Here is a 12,435-nt window from a genome sequence, read left to right as displayed (position 1 = left end):
CACCACTGTAGTTTTAAAGAATACTGTAGTGATAAGGTAATTTTAAATGCAGTAATAAATTTAAGCGTATTGAGTGAAAATTTAGTGAATTCTATCTATCCATCTATTGCCAGACGCCATAATCCCGTAAGGGGTGGTTACAGTGAGTTATTGTTGAGTGAATTGAGTGAAAACAAAGTGAACCAAGTGGATTTTTTTTGGGGGGATTTATCTGGCTTGTACTTGGATGTACCAACTACTGAGCTACATTTCTGTTAATTTCCAGTGAGTAAAACAATCACCCATATCATATGAAGTGTTTTTTTAATGATGATGTACAGGCCATAAAATTTTTTTTGGCACTCTTACGGCATGATATATTATGCCACACCACACGAAGCATTCTGAATCAATTCCTGAAGTATGTTGCGTTGTTATCTCTAGCCTTGTGTTGCTGGTATGTGTCAGTTCATCTGCTAATGATAAAACCCAGTGGGAGAGGGAGAGAGGTACAGGGGTATCAACCACACCACGTATTCTCGCCGTCTGTAACAGTGATCGTTGCGAAAAGTATCAGAGCAAGGGGTGCCAAAAAAATTTTGAGAGGGTGTACATATTTGTAAGTCCCTCCCAATAGTTAGAAAAAAAACTAATTCGAAAGACCCTTGGTCCCCTGACGTTTGGATTACAGGACTTATACTGTATGTTACAATAGATGAGTTATGTTTCTTGTAGCCTTAGGTAAAGTACAAATTATAGGCTAATTAGGTTGTTTTCTCAATTAGTGTGTGTGGGGGGTTGTCCCCACCTCAAGCAAGCACTCTCTGTAGATTGTATAGCATTATTAAAGAGGTGGGATTTTATACATTAAAAACAACCTCTTTTTTAAATTTTCTAAACAGAGTATTATCTTGTGTTTGAGTGATGCATGTCCTTTATGATGGTGCCTGTTGCTGTCTTGTAAGCACCATTTGAGTATTAGGTTATTGTTTTGAGTTGTAGTAAGTAATGGATACAATATATTCAGATGGCATGTAATGTAGTTGCAGTAAAGTCTAGCTAATTACTGCATTTATACTGTACTGTACTTTGTTCATATTAGCCAGTACATATCCCCTTTTTTTGTTTATTGTATTGATGTGATGCACTAGTTAGGATAAAGATTGGATGGTGTGCAGGTTTGGATCCTCAAATGGTAGGTGGATGATTATGTAGTGTCATTAGGGGTGTAGGCAAGTCACCAACCCCATTATGTTCTCATTCTGTAGTAGCCAAATATTAGAACAACAACAATTAATTTTGCCTTTAGATCTTCTCAGTATAAGGTATAACTACATTATTATTTTTTGTGGAAGTTACTGAGCAAGAATCAAATAGTGCACTGTATGTGAATGTGCTTTATGTAACTGCAGTATGTATAATGTGTTTTAAGTATACTTCAGTTAAAATGATGGCTTTGCCATCCACACAAAGATTTGAATCTCCCAGAGGTAACTGGATGTATTTTTGAAACGGTAATTAGACCAAGTTTTTAAGTTCATCACCGTTGCATTATGTATTTTACTTTATTAACAGCCTTAATAACGACTTCTGGCTTCTACTACAGAAGGGTATAGGGTTGGATGTTATTAACTGTGGTGGTGTAATACCCTCTTATTAATCGTCTCTTTTCAAGTGGAGAGATATTAGCATGGTATCATTGAAAAAAAAATATATATATATATATTTTTTAACCTCTCAAGGATGGATGTTTTCCCCATCTAAGTAAAGTGGGTAATAAGGACAAGATTGTGATTTTTCCCAACCACCATATAAAGGTTAATTACCATATTGAAGGCATAAAAATTTATTTACAGCCCAATTAGCAGTGCACAGCTGACTGATTTAAAGGTCAGGTTCATTTTTGTAATGAAAGTGATTGGTTATTAAAGTGTAATTGCATAGTACTGTATTTGAATGTTTTTTCAAAGACCACCACTTATTTGTTTTAACTAGTTTTGTTTTGGAAGACTTTTTACATGCTTGTATGTCAGCCTTGTTCTGCTGATGACAGCAGTCCGTGTTGCACAGTCCCTCACAGCGTCTCTCTTCATAATCATATCCAAAAATGTGCTCCCTCCTGGTAACTCCTGAATTGGATGGCCGAGACATAAATGTCTCGAGCTACTCTATCCTCACATACCTCTGACTCGAGCATTCCTGTTTCTTGTCCTTCTCTATAACTATTATATTGCTCCACTTTTTGTGGGAACCTCACATCATTGTGTAAGACCTCATCCTGAGTCGTCATGGATGTATCTCGGTATTTTACCTTCTGCATACACATTTTTAGATGTTTTCATCCAAATTTCATCCGTCAGTCTTGGCAACCATCATCTACTCACTTGATTCAGTGCAGCCCTTTCTTTTTTTTACCTTTCTTATTCCATGTGTGTGTGTCCCCTCCTCTCTTCCTACCCCTTTCTTTCCTTCCTGTCACTTTTTATCACTCTTCTTTCCACTTCAGGTGGCTCTACAGTGTGTGATTATCCTAATGGTTTCCTGTAACCTAGGAAATTAATTACAATGGATGGTAACTATATAATCAAATTACTGGGTAAACTGGAGCCTGCTGGGGTGCCCATTAATTAGATGGTGAGAGACAAATGCAGGGTCCATCCAGGAACCAAACCTTCATTCTTATTACTTGTGCCTTGCTGTGGTGAGGCTGTCAGCTGTAAGGGGACATCAGTTTCCTGCATGGGACAACCTTGTAGAGGCAGTTGCCTGCAATAAATGGTCTGGTTGGCCAGACAGACAAGCTGATCAACAGTAACCATATCAGCCCTCCCTTGTGTATTAGATACCCAGTGCCTTTAGTACATATTCAGTTGATCTCTTGGCTGCTCATTTACTATTGTCATTCAGGGCAGTAGTGCTTGTCCGTCTGGCCCTCCTGATTGCTATGCACGTCCCTGTTTAATGTCCAAGTTTCACCACCATAAAGTACAGTATTACACTAGTCTCAAGTATAGCATACCATTTCTATTAGAGTAAAAACAAAGTTCTGACCACTTAGTGTTAGGACATATCTACTAATTCTAACATGACATGCTTGGCATACTTTGCTTATTTCTACACAACACACTCAAAGCCTACCACATCTTGCTAACATTTGAATGATGTTAAATTGCTCTCAATACCCTCCGGACATAAATTATGTGGCTACTCTCTGGCCACCAGCCACTCAGGTGAACACTTGTTTTTTCTACATAAATTATGTTAGTGGTCACTTGAGCCATTGATCCCTTATCATTGGACATAGGAAAGCAAATTAATGTACTGTACGTTACTGTTTTCTTGTGCACTTGGTAAATAAGTGTGAGAAAGTGTGGCATAGCAATGGAGGTTAGGTAAATGGTAAAGCATCGAGTTGACTGAATTATTTATGGAGAACATGACAAGGGTAGTCCATGCCTTTTCAACTTAGTTGACCGATATCGTAGGTATTGTGAAGCAAGTCCATGAAGAAATATAAGAACAAAATTAGTAGATAGTTATGCCTATGAGGTGGAGTCAGGATTTAGGGGGCTTGAATAGTAGTGAACGAGCATGCTGACGTTTGTTCTTCCTCTTAACTTTCCTGTCATTGTTGACCTCTTGTTTTTTTAATGGGAAAATGAGGTCAGGGTGATGATTTCCTTAATTATTTTTGTACCTCCATTATACTTTTTTGTTTCTAGCTTCTGTGATTTCACGCTTCTCAGCCTTTCCTCTGCTTTTTATGGAAGCGATTTATTGTGGCCACCTCTTTGGGATTAAAGCATTTGGCAATAGATTGTGTGTGTGTGTGTGTGAGAATTTAGATTTAACATGAACGTATTTACTACACAATCTTGATGGTACAGAAGAAAGACAGGATAAGAATTGGCAATATTTACTCTTCTCTTGAGGTTGACGGCCCAGAAAATTTAACGACTGACCAACGCTGTATAAATCTGCATAATTATCCTCCATTACGAATTCATGATTTGTAGACCTGTTGTGAAGCACGGTATGATGGATATTTACTTAATTTTATCTTTTTCAGACACTGCCACATCGTTTTACTGAGATGAGGTGAGTGAAATTTCAGTCTTAATGTAGGTTAGAAACTATATCAGATTTAGGAGTATATTGGATATTTCCAGGCAGTTTTATTCAGCTGAAGGAAATTGCAGTCTAACTAGGTCAAAATCATAGGAAATTTAATGATGAGCGTCGAGTAAGAACAGTACGGTAATGGGGCAGATGCCTTGAGACACTTTGCCGTGGTGCTCATCTCCGTAACATAGAGTCTTTGGCCATTAAGCTTATGGTGAGTTTCTTCACCCACTGTCATGGGGTACAAGGTTACTCTTTAAGGTTACCATCGTTACCCCTATTTACCCAGCGTATTACTCTAGGTACTCTTTTTACGTACCAACCAGAAAGGGTGGATGAACATCTGAGTCAAGTGTAATGAAAATATTGCCTAAAACTAAGATTGTTTCCACGATGAGAAATACTAATTGTTCAGTCGGTCCACGTGGGGTAGCGCTCGCATTCCACCCCCTCCCCTCCCACTCGTCAGCAAATAACCCCCTATCATGTCCTCCACCCATTTCCCCATCCCTCCCTCGCCAGCATGTTCCCCCCGCCTTCCATTACCTCCATTTCTCTCCCTTTGATGCCAGACAACTGTGGGGTCACTTAAATCGCGTTACTTTCCTTCCCATTCTGTCGATCATTGAAGTGTCTGCGAATTATTGTTTTCGGTACATTACAAAGAAAGGCGAGTTCATAAAAATTGTACAGTATATGCGAAAGAATACGTCAGAGTTATAGGTAGGTAGACGAAACACAGATAGAATACGCTAGAGATACAGATAGCTAGATGAACGAGACAAAAGGAGAGGATACGCTTGAGACAAGATGGGTAAGACAATGAGAAGAAAATACACGAGATGTAGATGGATGAGAGAAAACGAGACAGACAGAGAAGGGTTTGGAGAGAGGAGACGCGGTCGGTGGTAGGGAAAGGAGTATAAAACGACAGATCTCGCCGTCCCAGTGAAGTGTCCCGCCCTTGTGAATATGGATGGACGCGCCAGTTACCCCCGCAATTTACGTGATAATAGAGAACGGTAGGAAACTAGAAGGGCTCCTTCCCGACCCACCAGTGCCTCCTGATAATATAACCCACTGGAATAGAAGAATGGAATGCCGTATCTTTAAGGGGTTAGTATAATTTCACAAGAATATTAAGAAGATAAACGATCTCCTCCTGAAGTTTAATAGACGTAAGAATATCATCTCCATCAGACATCTAAGGTAAGGTAAGATTTTAGCAAGATACAGTAGTTGTAACCCCAGGCTCATCTGAATGTGAACCCCGTGGACAGCAGGCTGAAGTTGTCCTGTAATCCACCATCCTCATTTGGGAGGATAGAGAGGGGGTTGAGGGACGTTTATACAGTATAACCGGGCAGGTCCACCGCCGGGTCAATATCAGTGCCACCACGTGAAGGCCTACCTCACCAGCAGCAGGATATTAAATGCGTTGTGTGGTGAAAAATCTAGAAATCTGAAAAGAAGTCCCCCCTCACTTGCCATGACTAGGGTGTAGAAAACTTTAGGAGTATTTTCCGCATGAGCCACTGTATACATTATTACCAACACGCGTCCTGAGTTTGTCATGAGTGTGCAGGTGTGTGTGTGTGTGTGTGTGTGTAATAATGAAGACCTGGACTAAGTCAGTTGTACACATCATCAGCATCATTGTCGTCGTCATCAACATCATCTTGATAGTTTGTATTTAATGTGAAAGTTATTGTAGTTTCGGTACTCTCTCTCTCTCTCTCTCTCTCTACGCTTCCTCATTCCTGTCCAGCCTTCCCTCTTTGCCTGCCTCACCTGCCTCTGCTGTCTACCTGTGCCACCTGCAATCACGGGGCGGGGAGGGAGGTGGCGCAGTGGGGGGTTGTGTAGGCTATGTGGAAAATTTCTGATACAGCGAGGGAGGAGTGGCATGTAATTTACGGCGCTTATCACATTTATTTATTTATTTTTTTTTTTTTGAAAAGTATAGCATTGACATTTAATTCCTGTAGCTTTTTTTTTTTTTGGGGGGGGGAAGTGTCTATACATGAAGGGGTCAAGGCATATGGAATCGTGTGTTTGATGTGTGTTACTGCCAGGCAAAGTGAAGCTTCAAAAGACTCCTCGGTCTCAGGAGGTGATGCACATTCGGTACATCTTGCATTTCTGTACTGAACCATGGATGACCGCTTTTGTCCTAAACTAAATTGGACAGGTTGATTAAATTATTCGTCTGGGTGTGGGAGTATTGGTTCTTCACGTTGTCACTAAGTTTCCGCCATGACACCAAGGACGTATATATATTTGCCACCTTCAGACGGTGTTGGGTATCTTAGGAGGGACCCTGAACTGGAGACGTTTGATATAGCCTTGATTCACCCCTTTTGAGATGTCTCCCAAAAGCTGAATTACCCCCCCCACCCCCAAGAAAAAGGGGGGGGGGAATATAACGTCTGGCGCCTAAGGTCGTAGATATGCTGACGAGAGGTGGGGCCGGGGTGTGGGTAGGGAAGTGGGGTTGTGTTGGTATGGAGGTGGTGGCGGTGGGCGTGCAGGTGTGTGTAGTGTCCGGCACGCGTGACCCCTCTTGACCCCAGCCCACCTGACCGCCCGCTACCACCATGACTGCAATTGTGATGACCGCCTGTGTCGCTCTGGCCAGCCCCGCCCCGCCCCACACGCGGCAATGCCCTCCTGGTTCCGTGCATGGTTAGCTTGGGACAAGATTACTATTTTTAGCTATCACTCTCCTTGCAGTGGTGCAGTGGACTTTTTGCGCGTTGATATAGCTGAATAAATAAATAAAAAAATAATGCGTAATACTGATATCACCAAAAATAAGGCCATTTGCTGAGTACCATCATATATTTTGCTTCAGTCGTGTTCTGAGTGCTTGTGAGGATGTCGTGACAAGCCCTCCTTACCGATTTCTTCTACCCATCACACCTCAGTACCCTCTCGTGCATTACTGAGCAAAACAGGCATCTTCTCTTTTAGTCTTGCATTCCACTGCGTATATTTCGTAACGTCTCTTCCTTACTGATTTATTCTAGACACTGTACCTCAGCAACGTGTTCCAAATACTGTATCGTGTTAATATAATGAATATAACTGGCCTAAAATTGGTCTATCTGTCTGTATATCTATCTATCTGTACGTCTATCTGTGTATCTATCTAGTTGTCTATCTATCTATCTACCTGTGCATATCTTTCTCTATCTGTCTATCTATCTATCTTTCTTTCAGGTTCGCCACTGTTACTGTAATGTGGTATATAACTAGCCCAAAATTGATCCATAGGGAGAAGGATTGAAGGGGGAGGGGGCATAGAGAGGGGGGAAGGGGAGGAGAGGGGAGGGGAGAAAAAGGACTGGTAGGGACAAGGAGGAGAGTAGGGAAGGGGTATAGGGGGAGGGGGAAGGGGTAGGGGTTTATAGAGGAGGGGGATGGACTGGTTGGGGGTAGGGGGTATACAGAAGGGAAGGGGGAGAGATATAGAGAGAGGGAAGGGGTAGGGGTTTAGAGAGGGAGAGGGGGAAGGGGTGGGGGTTTAGAGAGGGACATGGGGAAGGGGTAGGGGTTTAGAGAGGGAAAGGGGGAAGGGGTGGGGGTTTAGAGAGGGACATGGGGAAGGGGTAGGGGTTTAGAGAGGGGGAAGGGGTAGGGGTGGGGGTGGACATAGAAGTACCTGCCACAGACACTCATACTCAGTATCTGCCCAACAGCCGTAGAAGAAGGGTCGAGGAAATATAAGGGGACTAGTTACTGTTATCACTACTGCTACCACCCACCACTACCATTAACTACCATCAGTACTTCCACGGCTACCACAGCCACTAAAACCACAACTCACCACCACTACCACAACCACTACTATCACCCTTGCTACCACAGCCACTCCTACCATTCACGCTTACCACTACCACATCTGTTTGCAATATTACCACAACTATCACCACTACTATCACACTCTCTACCATCATTGCTACCACTAACAACACCATCACTATCACAATTATTTTTCACCACCACCTCAACTACCACCACCACTACCACAACTACCACCAGCACCATCACAGCTACCACCATCATGTAAGTGTTGGTTATCACTAAATATTTATATGTGAGGTTGAAGACGAGTGTGTGTGTGTGTGTGTGTGTGTGTGTGTGTGTGTGTGTGTGTGTGTGTGTGTGTGTGTGTGTGTGTGTGTGTGTGTGTGTGTGTGTGTGTGTTTCAGTGAGAGAGAGAGAGAGAGATAGGCTTATAGTTTCTTTGATATGCTATCTCACAGGCTGGTTCTATTCCCACGTCTCTCTCTCTCTCTCTCTCTCGCACAAAATTTTCTTCCTTAGTGGCTGTCAGCTGCGCGAGTACCAAGTCGTAACAATGAATTAACGCTAGATACGATGCTCGTCACGAAGAAGTGTATAAAAATGGAATAGAGTGGCAGTATTGTCTTTATCTCTCTGGAGTTAACGGAAATAAACTGCAAAAGGGTGAAAGTCTGAGGCAAGTTAGAGTAAAAAGACGAAATAAGCAGCCAGAAGACGAAATAAGCAGCCAAAAGACGAAATAAGCAGCCAAAAGACGAAATAAGCAGCCAAGAGACAAAAATCTGGGGCAAGGTAAAGAGTATAAATAATTCCTCATCAGGTCTTGTTTTGCTTATCGTTTGTTATGCACCCGCACGTGGACGTAAATGGCCTTGGCTTTGATGATTGTTTGTTTTTAATCTCCTCACTTGATTATTGACACACACACACAAGCACGCACACATACACAAACACACACACATATATATCTATCTATTTATCTATATACTTCTACGTGAACGTAAATAAATACGGGGGGTGGGGATTAAAATGAAGGTGGGAACACAGCGTGGGGTGTTAAGTTGTCTTCATGTTTACTATTATCTGTCCACAGGCAGGCCGGAGACATCAAGAGCGAGCAAGGAGCAAGGGAGAGTGGGAGAAGGAGTACAAGTATGGAGGAGGAAAATGAAGGTACCACCACACCTACCACACTATTTTCCACAGCCACCACAGCCCCCAGCAGCTGCGTCAGTGTGGCGGTGGGGACAGAGGATCTGTGTGTGAGCAGCAAAGACCTAGATATGGAGGTGTCAGGTAGGAGCACCCAACCCTCCTCCGTCCTGTTTAGAGAGAGAGAGAGAGGATTTGCCTTTTTTCTCGTTGTGACCTATTAACTTTATCGACTAGGTGTGGCTGTTGAAGTACCAAAAAAGCAGGTTTGATGAAGGAGTGAGAGGAAGAGGCCTATTTCTACGTATGTCTATTTATTTATCTGTTTGTTTGTTTATACTGGGTGGGTTGAAATGAGGTGACTTAGTATAATTCAGTGACAGTTATTATAGCATCATCATCATCATCTAATTATCCAGCAGCAGCAGTCGTGTATTTCCCACTGATAAAGTAAATAATTCTGCATCTATTTTCTCACGTATTCATCTTTTTCCCATTATTATTACAACCTCATATTTTATCATTTTTCATCAGCAATTCATTTTTCCTCCCTCTTTCTCAGGCAGTCCCCCCTCCCCGACACCGAGCGAAGGCCTCAGGGGAAGAAGAGGAAGGGTGTGTCGTGTGTGTGGGGACAGGGCCAAGAGCATGCACTTCGGAGGTGGGTTACATAGAGTATACAGACGTTGTGGGACTTGTAGGAAGGTGTAAAAGGATCTGCTCTGTGATGGTGGAGGTGGGAGAGAGAGAGAGAGAGAGAGAGCTACGAACTTTGCAATACAGTATAAACAAGTGCATTCAGGTGGCAAAGAATAGCAGTGGCAGTGGTAGTAGTAGTTGTTGTTGTAGTTGTATCCCCAGGTCCATCATACTGTGAGACCAGTTGGTTGCTTGCTGAGGTTGCCCACTCCTGCAGTTCACCATCATCCTTTTGAGGGATAGGGAAGTAGTTAAGAGTCGCCTGCACTACCAGGCAGTTGAGCCAACCGGTTATGTTGATGTCACCACATAAAGGCGCCCCTCTCCAGCACTAGAGGGATGTTACTGCACTAAAATGGTACAACTTTCTTCACTGTTCTTCCCTGTCCTTCACTGTTCCGTTATATAACCCGGAGACCTCACACCAACACACTTTATCTTTCTCAGGTCTTTCTTGTGATTCGTGTAAGGCGTTCTTCCGTCGTGCTGTCCACAACGACGCCTACCTCAACTTCACCTGCCCCTACGTGCGTACCTGTGTCATCAACATCGCATCCAGAAGGTGTTGTCAGTTCTGCAGGTGGGGGACTAACAGCAAGTGGTGGTATGTTGGCACTAATACTCTGTCTCATCTCTGTTTATCTATCTGTAGCCAGACGCTTTGATCCCGTAAGGGGTGGCCATAAACAAAGCGACATCATGTTGCCCTGTCCCCTTCCAATTCGCTGCCATGCCCCCAACTTACAACCTCCCCCCCTCTCTCATAAACCTCTCCACTTCATCCCTCCGTCTCATCCTCGGCCTCCCTCTCCTTTTCACTCCCATCCACCTCACTCACATACACTCCCTTAGTTAGTCTTTCAATCTCCATCCTCTCCAATCCATATCTTTAATTAATTGAGCCAACTGCTAAATAAAATCAATCCATCTAACCATCGATCTATGCCTTCCTCACCCACCCCTTTCCACAGGTACAAAAAGTGCCTCTCAATCGGCATGGAGTCCTCTTGGGTTATGTCGGAGGAGGAACGTCACCACAGGATGCGTCAAAGGGCTGAGAGGAGGGCCAGGAGGTCGCAGCTGACATCTGTAGGGGGGATGGGTGGCGGTGGGCGGGGCAGGGCGGTGCTGAAGGACCAGAAGAGGGAGTTGGTGCCGTTTGAACCAGATCCAGCAGCCATCTTGGACCACATGACGGCTGAGGTGCGTGGTGGGGTTGGTTTTTAAAAGACTTTGGGACAGATTTCATGTTTTCTGACTAAGGAATAAAGATTAAAAGGATTCAATTTCAAAATACACATGACGGAGGTGCGTGGTGTGGGTTGGTTTTGAAAGATTTTGGGATAGATCTGATGTGACTAAAGAACAAAAATTTAAATGATTCTGTCTCAAAATACCCGTTTCAGAGTAATCTCAAAACAGATCAAAGGAATTAAAATAACAGTTTGTCAAAATTACTCAAAATAATCCTAAATTTCTCTTGGGAAAGGATAAATGTATAATCAAAACTAAGAATAATTGCTTGTATCTTTTTTCCTTGGCACTCCTTATGAACCAGTCCCTCCCATGCATGGAAAAGACATGTATGCACACACACACACACACACACACACACACACACACACACACACACACACACACACACACACACACACACACACACACACACACACACACACACACACACACACACACACACACACACACACACACACACACACACACACACACACACAGTACAACCACCTTTTTCACACAGGAGAGGGACGAGATAGAGCGTGCGGTGCGGAACTACCAGCGTGCCTACAGCGAGGTGCCCTACGTGAGAGAGCTTCTCGGGCTTAGAGTGGGTCGGCCCAGTGTGCAGATAATTGCCATGTTTACCACCATCATTAGAAGATTTGCTTATTTTGCCACGCTGTTCCCGGAGTTTACCTGTCTACCGCAGCAGGTGAGAGAGAGAGGGGGGGGGAGAATGTATAGGAAAGGAATTAGTTTATATATTTTATCTTGACTTACTGTTGTTGTTGATCAGATGGCCGTTATCATCAGGAGTATTATCATCATCCTTACGATCATTCATGTTATAATTTTTTGGCTTGTGCTGATCTATTCCTTGGTTACGTATATTTAACTTCCTTTTACAGTTCATATACCACTAATGCACCAAATCAAAGGTTTGAAATTAACCACACACTTGTGGAAGGAGCCTACATGCTTTCCAGATTAAGATTACTCACCCTTCATCACTAACCAAGAATCTTTCTTCCAGGACCAAGAAATCCTCCTGCGCAGTGGTATCCTTGAAATGTCTTTGATCCGTGGCGTACAGACGTTTGACACCAGCAATAATAGATGGCCAGACACCTCCCACACCCTGTACCACGATGCCCCCACACTGCACGTTGAGGACATGAAGAAGCTCGTGTCGTGTGAACTGTACGAGATGCATATGAAGTTTATACACAGGTAGGTTGGTAGGACTGGAAGCATAAAGTGGAATATCTGTACTGTACTAGAGATCGCTAATGTATAATGGAAGCTGGATCTTTTTGTCAATTTACGTCAGTATTAATCATAGCTCTCCATGTCCACTATGCCATCATCCTTCCCTTATTCACTCCTTCCCATATATTCTTATACTTTCTCTATTACCATCTATTGTTCCCTCCC

This window comes from Coenobita brevimanus, chromosome 88 (assembly GCF_032717465.1).
Source record: "Coenobita brevimanus isolate Jiangsu-jjx chromosome 88, ASM3271746v2, whole genome shotgun sequence".
Taxonomy (NCBI): Eukaryota; Metazoa; Arthropoda; class Malacostraca; order Decapoda; family Coenobitidae; genus Coenobita; species Coenobita brevimanus.
Note: the sequence above shows the minus strand (reverse complement) of the source record.